This window comes from Mytilus californianus, unplaced genomic scaffold, assembly GCF_021869535.1.
Source record: "Mytilus californianus isolate M0D057914Y unplaced genomic scaffold, xbMytCali1.0.p SCAF_6, whole genome shotgun sequence".
In the NCBI taxonomy this organism is placed as follows: domain Eukaryota; kingdom Metazoa; phylum Mollusca; class Bivalvia; order Mytilida; family Mytilidae; genus Mytilus; species Mytilus californianus.
The window spans coordinates 65,270,887-65,282,368 of NW_026262712.1; positions in this window are offsets into that span (position 1 = coordinate 65,270,887).

The window sequence follows — 11,482 nt, forward strand, 5'->3', positions numbered from 1 at the left end:
TTTAAAACTTATGATATTATGCTTGAAGTTTAAAGCTACGTTTTAACTCAGACACATTAAACATATTACGAGATGTGACTTTTTTGGGCGATTAAAGAATGAAAAAAATTTATACACTTTTGCTAAAAAGATTGAAATTTGTTGAATATTGAACTTTTTTGAACACATGCAAACATGACTGAATACAACAGTTACTATATCGTCAATAAATCACAATGATCATATGGTACGTCCTTAATATGTTATACCATGAACGGATTAAGAATACACGTTTTCGTATTTGATTTGACCTCCACCTGTTTTGATTCGAGCGCCACTATTGAGTCTTATGTAGAATAAACGCGCGTCTGGCGAACCAAATTATAAGCCAAGTATCTTCGATTAGTTTTTTGCATTTTTAGGATTGGTATATTAGTTATAGTGCAGAACAGAAAGTCCGACATTTTATAAATTTCATGCGTCTAGAGCTTTCTGGATTTACCTTCACCAGGAACGTTCAAAGCAGAATATTTGAAAGCCAAGGATGTATAACAACTGAAACAGTTGAAGAGCTATATGACCAAAAAGGATCTATAAATAGCATATCCGACTAAGGTCAACTTTGCCTGAACAAGTTGTCACCTTAGTCAAAGTGCCTTCATAATTGACAGGCTTCGTTTTGCAAGGACATATATACTTACTATAAATTTACTGCGCCCATGTATTTATCTATAGATAAGGAAAGACGAAATATACTATTTTTAAATTTCAAATTAATTCATTACCGACATTACATTCATATTATTGCAGATTTGCCTTGCACTTCACAAATCTTGAATGTTTCACCATCTTTAGTTATTATCTCTTCAATCTTCTACAAATACCAATTACCAATAATGAAGAAGCTGGGGTTAAAATATCCGATCATGTAAATAGTAAAAGAAAATAGCATAAAGTTGAAAAAAACCGAGTTACCATCTGCTTAGCTTAGCATTTTATTAATCCTCCATATACTGGGAACACATTAACGGTTTTCTATCTAGTTTATTTTCTACAATCGTATATTTTTAAGTAATAAAACAATAAAAATGGACTTCCCTGGTTGATAGTGACATCGTCACTGATAACAAACGATATTGGCGTGAAATCACTTAGATTAGGGCCTTTTTGTCTTGAGGTATGGGGGAAAGTTGAGATCTCACAAAACATATTTAACCTCGCCAAATGCTTGCGCTTGTCCCAATACAAGAACCTCTAGCAGTTATTAGTCTTGTGTTGTTGTTTTAAAATTTTGGTTCATTTGTATGTTACGGAGTTTAGTGTGGCGTCCCTTTCGCTGAACTAGTATACAATATTGTTTAGGGTCCAGCTGAAGCTTGCCTCCGGATGTTGGATGTTCTCACTGCTTTGAAGACAATACAAATGTATCAAATAATCTGTCTTTTGCGATTCTACATGCTTAAATTGCATGGAAAATGACCTCGTCAATGATTTTCATATCAACGTAACAATGCTTACATCTGGACTGGTGATTTCCTCGGGCAGAAAACGTCCACCAGCAGTGGTATCGAACCCGTGGTTGTAAATTGTCATAACAGTCTTATCCTTTTAGTAAACCAGATGCGAATTTCGTCTTTATGATATTGTAAAGTAACTAATTTTTGCGACTAGCTTTCGCGAGAAGAAAATAAGGCGAAATTAAATCGTCGTAAATATGTGAAAATTGGATCTTAATTATATAAATATATCAAGAAAACGAGAGGATCGCGGAAATAAATCGCCGCAAAGTTGGATAGAAAGAACTTATCGAAATAAAATATGCGCGAATATAAGTTGGTTCACAGTACCCACTAGTAGCACTCGAATCAAACAGTTTTAAATCCAAACCAATTACAGAGTCGAAGAATATTTATTTAATGTAGCAATTTATGCAGTAGGGTAAAAAACTCATAGTGTTTCGAATGATTTCAATAACAGGAAAACAGGAAATTTTTAATAAAATGACCGCATATTTCATGTTAGTCTAGCGATACTCTCGGATACTAAAAGCCAAATCCAGTGTTATCGACCCAAATTTTCATGACAAAAACTCGTGACTGTTTGACGGAGCATAATTATAACAGAGATACATTTTGCAGATTATCTCATTGATGCACAGTTGATCTTAAGTTGGTTTTAGCACTTTCGCTTTTATTTTTTATTTTAGAAACGATTCACAAATATGCATACTGTTCATGAAATATAATTAGCAGTCTTTCAAGTTTGACTTTGCTTAGGGTTTATTTCATGCAATTTTCCGTGTCTGTAAATATGTCATTTTCACAGACTATAGGACACATTAGCAAGAAAGTTCGCATTTTAAGTGCTACCAAATAAATCATAAAAATAATGATGACAGCAACAAGATAATAAGGAAGGTTTATCATATTGTGAAAAATAAATTGTTCTGTAACAAAGGGCCTTCGGTATATCCTTTCAATATAAAATAACTTAACATATCGACTTCAGATTTAATTTTATAGTATTTGTTATGTCAGCGATTCCAAGCTGATACACTTATTTAGCTTCAGCACTTTTAAAAAATAAACGGGTACTAGAAAACAAACCACATAAAACATTTGTTTTATGTTAAAAAATAATATTAAAGCTTACTATTATATATTGGATAGATACAAATATAGAACAGTTCGGTTGCTTTACATGATATGTCATGGCTTTGAAGGGGAGGTAAGTACTCAAAGTACTTGTCTACCCCTACCACATGGTAATATGTCGATACGAAGGCATGAATCTCTTCATGATTGTGAGTGAAGAATAAAGTTGAAACATGCGATAAGGATATTCAGTTGTTTACTTCTATGTCATTTGGTCTCTGGTGGAGAGTTGTCTCATTGGCAATCATACGACATCTTCTTATTTTTATAAAAACTGTTGCAGTAAAACAATTGGAGATACATTTCACCTCCTTCAGATGCATGGTGTTGTAAATGATATAAATTGGAAATGTAGTTTTTGCCTTAATGAGACAATTCACCAATAATACAAAGAGCCAAAAAATACCAGAAGTCATTATATAATTTTCAACATAAACCGGTGGTTCTTCAATAAGTCAAGCTCTAAATAGTGCAAAAAAAAAAGGAATATTCCAAGGGGGATTCCAAAACTAAGAAGTTAAAAACAATTTGACTTAATGGCTAAAACAAAAGATGACAGAAAGCAGATAAGTTCATAAACAGTATGAAGAAAACTTACATAAAGTCAGAGCAATATGAACTCTACCAAAGCAGTGGTGATCTCAGGGTCTATTGAAGGGTAAACATATTATGTTCTTATAGTGGAATATGTCTCATGGTAAGTACAAATTGTGATAGGTTTGATTCAGTGATGTCACAATCGTGGAATAGAGGACGGGATTGTGGATGACAAATATAACATATCTGTGGTCATTGTAACCCAGATATTCCATCACGAGCATCCAACTCACGCTGGCGTCCGTAAAACTTTCGAAGGGACGACTTCAATCTTACTACTTGAATACTCATACGAAGTTCCTGTTTAAAGCCTGTCTCATATGGATAACGAAACAAGTCTGCAAAAAGAGGAGAACATTTGATTTCAATATGAATACTGATAGCTGGATGAAAAACACGTCCTCCAAACGTAACAAAAAATGTTGAAAGTACCAGTTTCAGAGAATGTTTTGTTTGAATCAGAGTGTTTTTGTTTATTATAAAGTCCAAATAAGTAAATAATTAAAAAATAAACAGAAGCTATCAAATAAATGCAATAACAAAAATATTAAAATCTCCATATTGACAAAACATTAAGATATGCATTTGGGCATACACAGACCGGCTCCCGATTTGTTTTGAAATTGCAATTTTGTAGTTTATCATGATCTCATTATTTTAAATCTGATACACATTTAGGATTCGGTATTACTAGAACATGACAAAAAGATAAAGTACATATATGTTAACATGTACATGTGTTATCAAAATAATTCGTTTTCATCACCTTAAAATGTACCATATATCTACCCCTTTGTAATAGGCAAGGTCTGTTCTCGTGTATTTGCAGAGTTCTTACGGTTTTGTGTCTGACATTAGATTAGTTAACTACACTGACTGTTTTCCTATTTGTTTTGTTTATCAAAGGACTTGCTAATTTACGATGGTTGTTTTGGTAGAAGTTCTTCTACACGAGTTCAGAATTTGTTTGTTAATATGAATCTTGTCGGATTAGACGGTTTCATTCAATTTTATAAGAAAACTCAGAATTCGATCATGTAAAGTTGATTTGGCATTAATTGACAATCGTATCACTTGCAGACATTGAAGTACTTGTAATCACTTACTATTATGAAGTGATTAAAGAAAATAACCCTTCCTTTGTACACAAAACAGTATTAATTGTTGTGTTTAAGTGCACCTATCCTAAATGCACTTTAAGCCAAAAGTTCCTAGAAATACATTTTAAAAAAGAACTATATGTCTAAGCGCGCTACATGTAGCTCGTAGGCATTTAACCATCCTTTTTATTCAATAACACTTTGTTTTGTCTTACAGTGCTAGGGATAACAGTAAAATTTCACGAACAAAGAAATAAAATAACACCAGAATTCTTAGAAATGTGCTAGACCACCATCCCCTCGATATAAGACGCGTGTATTTTAACCATCCTTCAGTTTAAAGAGGCACCCAAGTCAAGGGTTGATATGGAGAGCCTATTATCTATTTTATGATGCTGTCAATAACAATCTGGAAATATGATATACTTGTATGTCGTGTATCTATGAAAAAGTATGTGGATTTACTTTTTTTTTAAATGTGTGTGTATTTAATGCTTAACAAAAAGTTGTAAAATCGTAAACCATTATGCAGAAGAGTGTGTAGGCAGTTCAAAAAGTTCATTCATCGGCATATAAGGTATAAGTCTCCCTATAGATACAATATTCCAGAGCTTGCATTTCCTGTCATGATTGTCTTGACAGAAGATAATTCCTAATATTTGTACCTTGTTTAATCGAAGGTTATTTTTCCAATTTACAAATGTTCCTTATGTCATATTCGTATCATATCTTAGTTTTTATATTTTGAGTTTACTCTAATCAACTTTTGATACTTTTGGATTTTAAATATTTTGTAAAAAGCGCCACTGATGAGAAATAATTTTAAATACGCGAACGATGCATAACATAAATTTCTTCTCTTGTAATTTGATATTCGTACTTGATTCTACTCAATTCTTGATATCTTACAATCTTCATTGTCTTGACAGATATATGCTCATTGTTTTCCGATCTTGCGTTCAATCTAACGACAAATGATAATTATGACACCAACAAGATGATAAAGAAGATTTGTCATGCTGTTAAAAATAAATTGTTTTGCAATGTTAAACCAGCAATATTTAATATTTTCATTTCATTTCAAAACTTCGTAAAGTAACAAAACACATCGATTTTCAAAGAAATTGCACATACATAGAACCATAAACGGTATCCAGCTGACATATCTATTTGCATTTTGTCTTTTCCAACAAGAAACGCAAGAGGACTTAATACTATAAATCAATTAAATACTTTTACAAATTTTTGGGTTGACATTGAAATGTGCTACATTTTACAGCTGTGCGTCCATTAAACTATCCTGTTGCTCAAATTAACCTAGATTATATCATAAAGTAAATAACAATGATTTTCTTTTAGATTTGTTTTGTAAGAGACATTTCTAAAATATGAACTTTATTTGGTGTCAGGATTCCAGCAAAAAAAAAAAAACAAACCCCAGAAAAAGCTTCAGCGTACTAAGAGGTTTATATAAACAGGTAAGTTCAAAGAAGTCATTTTGAACAAATCACTGTATCAACTCTTTAAAATATTTTAACCAGTGATTTCTAAACGTCATAAAGTACAAATATTACATTCAAGTGATGCTTTACAAATGAAACAAATAAACTGTGGTATTATTGCTAATGAGACAACTATCCAGCAGAGGTTTGAAACACTCAAACAAAAATGTTGACGACACAAACAAACTGGTATCAAACTGTAGAAATATGATTTATACGGTTTCTCTGTAATTTCGTACTTGATTTGATCATATGTTTAGAGGTATATTTTGATATTTTTGATGTTCTCTATTTATATATTAGTCTTGACGCACCTCTTACCTTAACGCCTATTGTTTTTTATCATCACGTCTGTGTATTAAAGTTACAATAAAAACGTACAATAACTTTGTCCAGTGTTGTACAAGTGAGATAAATACCACTCACTCTTCCAGCTTCAATTTTAAAGACTATAACAGATAAAAAACGTCTTACATACGAAAGATCAAAATCATCCTTACCTCACATTTTTACCATTATTTGATTCAGGAGACAACAGACGAAAAATGCAGTTAGTAACTTTCAGTATCAAATTTTGCTAATTGTTTGTACACCTGTGTCATGTATTTTCATTTTAGTAGCTATTGTTAAAAAAATTTAGATGTACAGATTGGTTTTTAAGTTTGAATCTCATTTTGCCAAATGCTCCTAACAGTACATTTTGAAGTTAATTTTTTAAAAGTCCTATTGATATTATGTAGAAAATTAATGTCATAACTTTAATTAAATGACATGTTTGTTCGGCAAAAACAAATATGTTTCTTCTTCAAACCATACAAACTAAGCACGCAAGTTTTATCTGTTTGTCCATTGATTTAAACAGAAATCTTCTCTGAAACTGTCAGACCAATTGCAACCAAACTTTGGCCACAAATATGTCAAAACGACATGTGCAGACATTAACATTTGACTTCTCTTACAGGTTAATTGCCCTTAAAAAGGATCATCAAAAAGTGAACTACAAGCGTGTCAAATTGACAACATTGTTAGTCAACTCCGTATCAGTATTATTGCTCTCAAATGACGTTTTCTTTCTCTCACATTTGTTTAGTTTTGCCAACAGTTTTAATATTTATGTTGAAACTGTAAAAAGCAACAAAATTAACAGCAATAAAAGTTACAAGTAACACACCTTATCGAATTTAGATTTAAATGAACATCAATTGTAATACCAACGGTTCCAGCTGATACATTAATTTCAAGAGCATGTACCAGAATTCCATTAAACGACATAAAAACGTTCGTTTTATGTTAAAAATAATATTGTAACTTAATAATTTATTATTGGAATCATATACATCTAAAACAGATTAATTCTTATACATGTACATGAGAATTCGAAGCATTGAAAGGGAGAATTAAACTAGTTTAACTCAATATATCATCTGTTGAATTTTTTTGAGTTCATACAAGACTAGGCGTTCATGATGTTTTGTCTGTTATTATTGGGTAACAAATTGTTATTCTATTTATCAATAAACATAGAAAACGGTAAGATTAAAGACATAATGCTTTATAAATTGTTATAAGTATGGTAAATCTGTCAGATTGTAGACGATAAGCGTAAAACAACTAGCAAAATATCATCTCCCATGTGACACTTTCCTGCTAAATAATAATATAGTGTGATGCTGTACATTAATTTTATACTTAGTGTTCATGTTACCTAGAAGTAACAAAGTATATTAATGAGGAAAAGACTGTGCACATTGTATTTCTTTGTCAGATATTATGTACATAGAAATCGGACATCTCTTTATCGATATACCGGTCAATAATTCTTTTCTTAATTTAACAAATATCGTGCAAAATATAAGGATATAGATAACATACAATGTGCAAAGTCTTTTCCTCATTAATATACTTTGTTACTTCAAGGTAACATTAACAACTTATTACCTAATAACAACAGACAAAACATCATGAACGCCTAATCTTGTATGAACTAAAAAAATTCAACAGATGATATACTGAGTCAAACTAGAATCTTTAATAACGTGTGTAGCGAAATGGAAAGTGTTTTTCAAAGTTATTTTCTTTGCGTTTTTATATTTCATTGTACAAATATTTGACAATGTTGTAATGAAGTTGTCAGACGTTGCTCTGATCCATAGGAAAATTTACTAGGTATTCTAGTACAAATAAGTTTTACTTATGATGGAATTTTGTAGGATACATGGTGGACACTATGAAACAGAATACATATGTATTAATTATATTGATATAATCTGCAAATAAAATAGCGGATACGAATGTATAGTTTTCAAAATAGTGTTTTATAGCCTGTTGGTCATATAGCTCTTCAACTGTTTCAGTTCTTATACATCCTTGACTTACAAATATTCGGCTGAGAGCGTTCCTGATGAAGGTAAATCCAGAAAAAACACTTTAGATTTACAACATTCATAACATGTGGCTTTTTTTGTTGTTTATATTCTTTTTTTTTCGTGTTTGCCATGGCATTGCCATTTCCTCTTCAATTATGGCTTTTTTTTACAATTCCTTGAGAGCTTAGCTCCTTTTTCTAAAAATTTCTCCAATTAGCAAACAAAATAGTATCTTTGAAATGCAAACAATCCTAATGACAGCACGCTCTTGTATATACTGTGAACGGTATATGCGTTGGAAAGGAGTTGGTGAGTGTTATTCCTAGAGAATTTGTCAATGAGCGGAAGCAAATACGTGTGTCATAGTTTGCAGGATTGAGTAGACTATCACCGTCCGTTATTAGCCAAAACAAATGCTTGTCTTTTTAGTGTCCTGTATATTTAGTATGAATTTCGAATACTGACTGAAAATGAATCAACGAATGGATGGAAGTAAGGGCATCCCCATTATACCTAATGGTGAAGTGAAAGTATTGTATAAGATATTTTAGTGTTATAAATTCTTCTGTATATAAAATCGTCAAATGTCTCTATTGATGTTATGACAATGTAAGAAGAAACTTCAAATTTTGTTTTGTTGCTTAATATGTCTCGTTTTCCTCAGGTGGTGAAAATTGCAAAAGTTTTGTTCTCATATTTATTACATCTAGCCATATTACATAAACATGCATGTATCCCTTTTTGTATTTTGAATTATATTTCATTTAAATATATAAAGCTCATTTATCAAAATTGCTTGTAGAAAATTGAAATGAAAACCGATAATACGTTTAACTAAACGTTGTTTTACATTTGAACATTTCTGTTAAGTCTCTTAAACATATTTGACACAATTGTGACAGTATCACTCTTCTGCTGTTTGCGCAATGAATACCGAGTGCCAAATGAGGTTTTGCAAAGGAAACTATAAATACAAACGTAGTATAGTCACAGTTTGTACATAGCTAACAAATTATGATTGTAGACATAACATTAGTTAATCTGTTCTTCCACTGTGCAATGAGCAATGAAGGTATATCAACGTTTTCACTAACTCATAAAATAATAATTATTCATCAAGCTTTTTGCAAGCTACGCTTTCCTTATATATGAGTTCCTATTGTTCATGTGATCAAATGTGTAAACAATTTACACCATATACATTTTTTTCTTGATGCATGGAGTTTATTATCAGCACAATCCAACCAATAAACGGTTTATAAAGCAGGTCCTTCAAAAAGGTAAGCATAGCCTACATCACTTGTGGTATATATTGTGTTACTCAGGGAAGGAAATATTTTTTGGGGTTGAGTCTCAATCGATATTGTCATAATCGAGAAAAAAAAAGATAGGAGAATGACTGGCTACGACAATTGGGTCATATTCCTGGTCATAAGTGACACACCTTTTAATCTTTATAATCTAAACACCTACAAAATAACAAAAAAAAACAAAACAAAACAAAAGAAAATGAAATATTTTCATTTTGTGTTAACAATAAGAAGATAAACAGTGAGCACGAAGAAACATTGTGATTGGATGCGTGTCGAAACCTGCAAAATTGTATCATATATTGTTTTTTTTAATTTGCTTCGACAAAAAGGCGATAAAAGGCAAAGGGACATTCAAAACTCATAAGTCAAATATAAACTGACAACGCCATTGCAATAAACGAAAGACGAAGAAAGACAAACATATTAACTAAGCACTAAATGGACAAATAAAGAATGAACACCACGAAACCAACCTAAAATTGGAGGCGATTTCAGGTGCTCCTCTAGAGTGTATAAGAAGATCCTACTTCACAAGTGACACCCGTCCTATTACATTATGGATCAACTGATAATTTGCAATAAGAATATATCATTGAAACAATGACAACACAGAAGTACTAACTCCCAGTCAGATGGAACATGGGGGATGCTAAGGGACTATGGTTGTAAAGAATTCTCACATCACATCGTAATAGATAGTCAATTAATTGTGTTGTTTACCAAACCGAAATAGTTTTATTATTCATATTATATCCTTTTAATCAAACATTCAAGGATGCATTTACCAGGCATTAATGGCATGTACGCAAACTTTTCACATGCCCCCGTCATATCCCATTACTTTATTACTGATTATGTAATTCCCGAAAGCAAAATATTTGTTTGTTTTGACAATTTGTTCAATTCTTGAATTTTATAGATTTGACATTTAATTACTGTTGTATATTAACATCATTTATTTACCCATTAGGTGTAATTTAATCCCCCTTGAATGTAGTATTAAGTTGTGTCTTGTAAGCAAGTCAGAAAATTCTGCATATTTTGTATTTAATGTCGTCAAATATTGCCCAGTACATATGTACTGCTTTCTTGCACGTATTTGCAGCCGTATGGATATGGATAAACCTTTTAAATAACGCAGAAACATATTTCATGAAATCAACAAGATGTTTTAACACTCAGAATTTCGTAAAAAGGAAGGAGAGTATGTTTGAATGTGTGTTAAAACCTGCAAAATGGAATCATTTCTTTTTTGCAAAATCAAATATGAATATTGAAAACATCGGATCAGTTAACATTGAATTATGACTGAATGAATATTGTTAAACATTTAACCGTCGGCATCTCGTAAAAATTTGGAATTCAAATCAGTCTACCTAGAAATGGAAAGTTCACTATTGGAAAGTTGAAAACATCCCGTTTGTCGTAAAGTTTTGTTTTCAACCGACCCTCATTGTCAATTTTTAGATGGAAGTCAAGATATGAATCAGACTTAACTGTATCTGCTGTATCCTTAAGCGGAGAGTGAAGTTTAAGGATAATGCTAACTTCTTTTCTCTCTCCCTAAGAAGCTCTTGTATGAAGTCAGTCTCATATTAATAAAGGAACAAGTCGGCAAGAAGAGGGGCACAGTTGGTTTCTTTTGGGAATGCCGATTTTTTGTTGAAAAACACGTCCTCCAAATGTAACAAATATGTTGTTAATCAAGAAATCAAGCATCTTTATAATGTCAGTTTCAGAGAATTTTTTGTTTGAATCAGAGTGTAATAAAGTAGTAAATATTTTAAACATAATAGTTCCTACGCATAACAGTAACTTTATAAGTACTCAAATAATTTAGGTAAGTTTTGGTATCAAATGAAAGCTGTATAACTTAGGATCACCGAAAAGCCGGCGCAGGTATGCATATTTAGCATTTTGTTCATATCAGAAGCACTATCCCTTTTACTACCAAACTTCCGGGAATCAGTG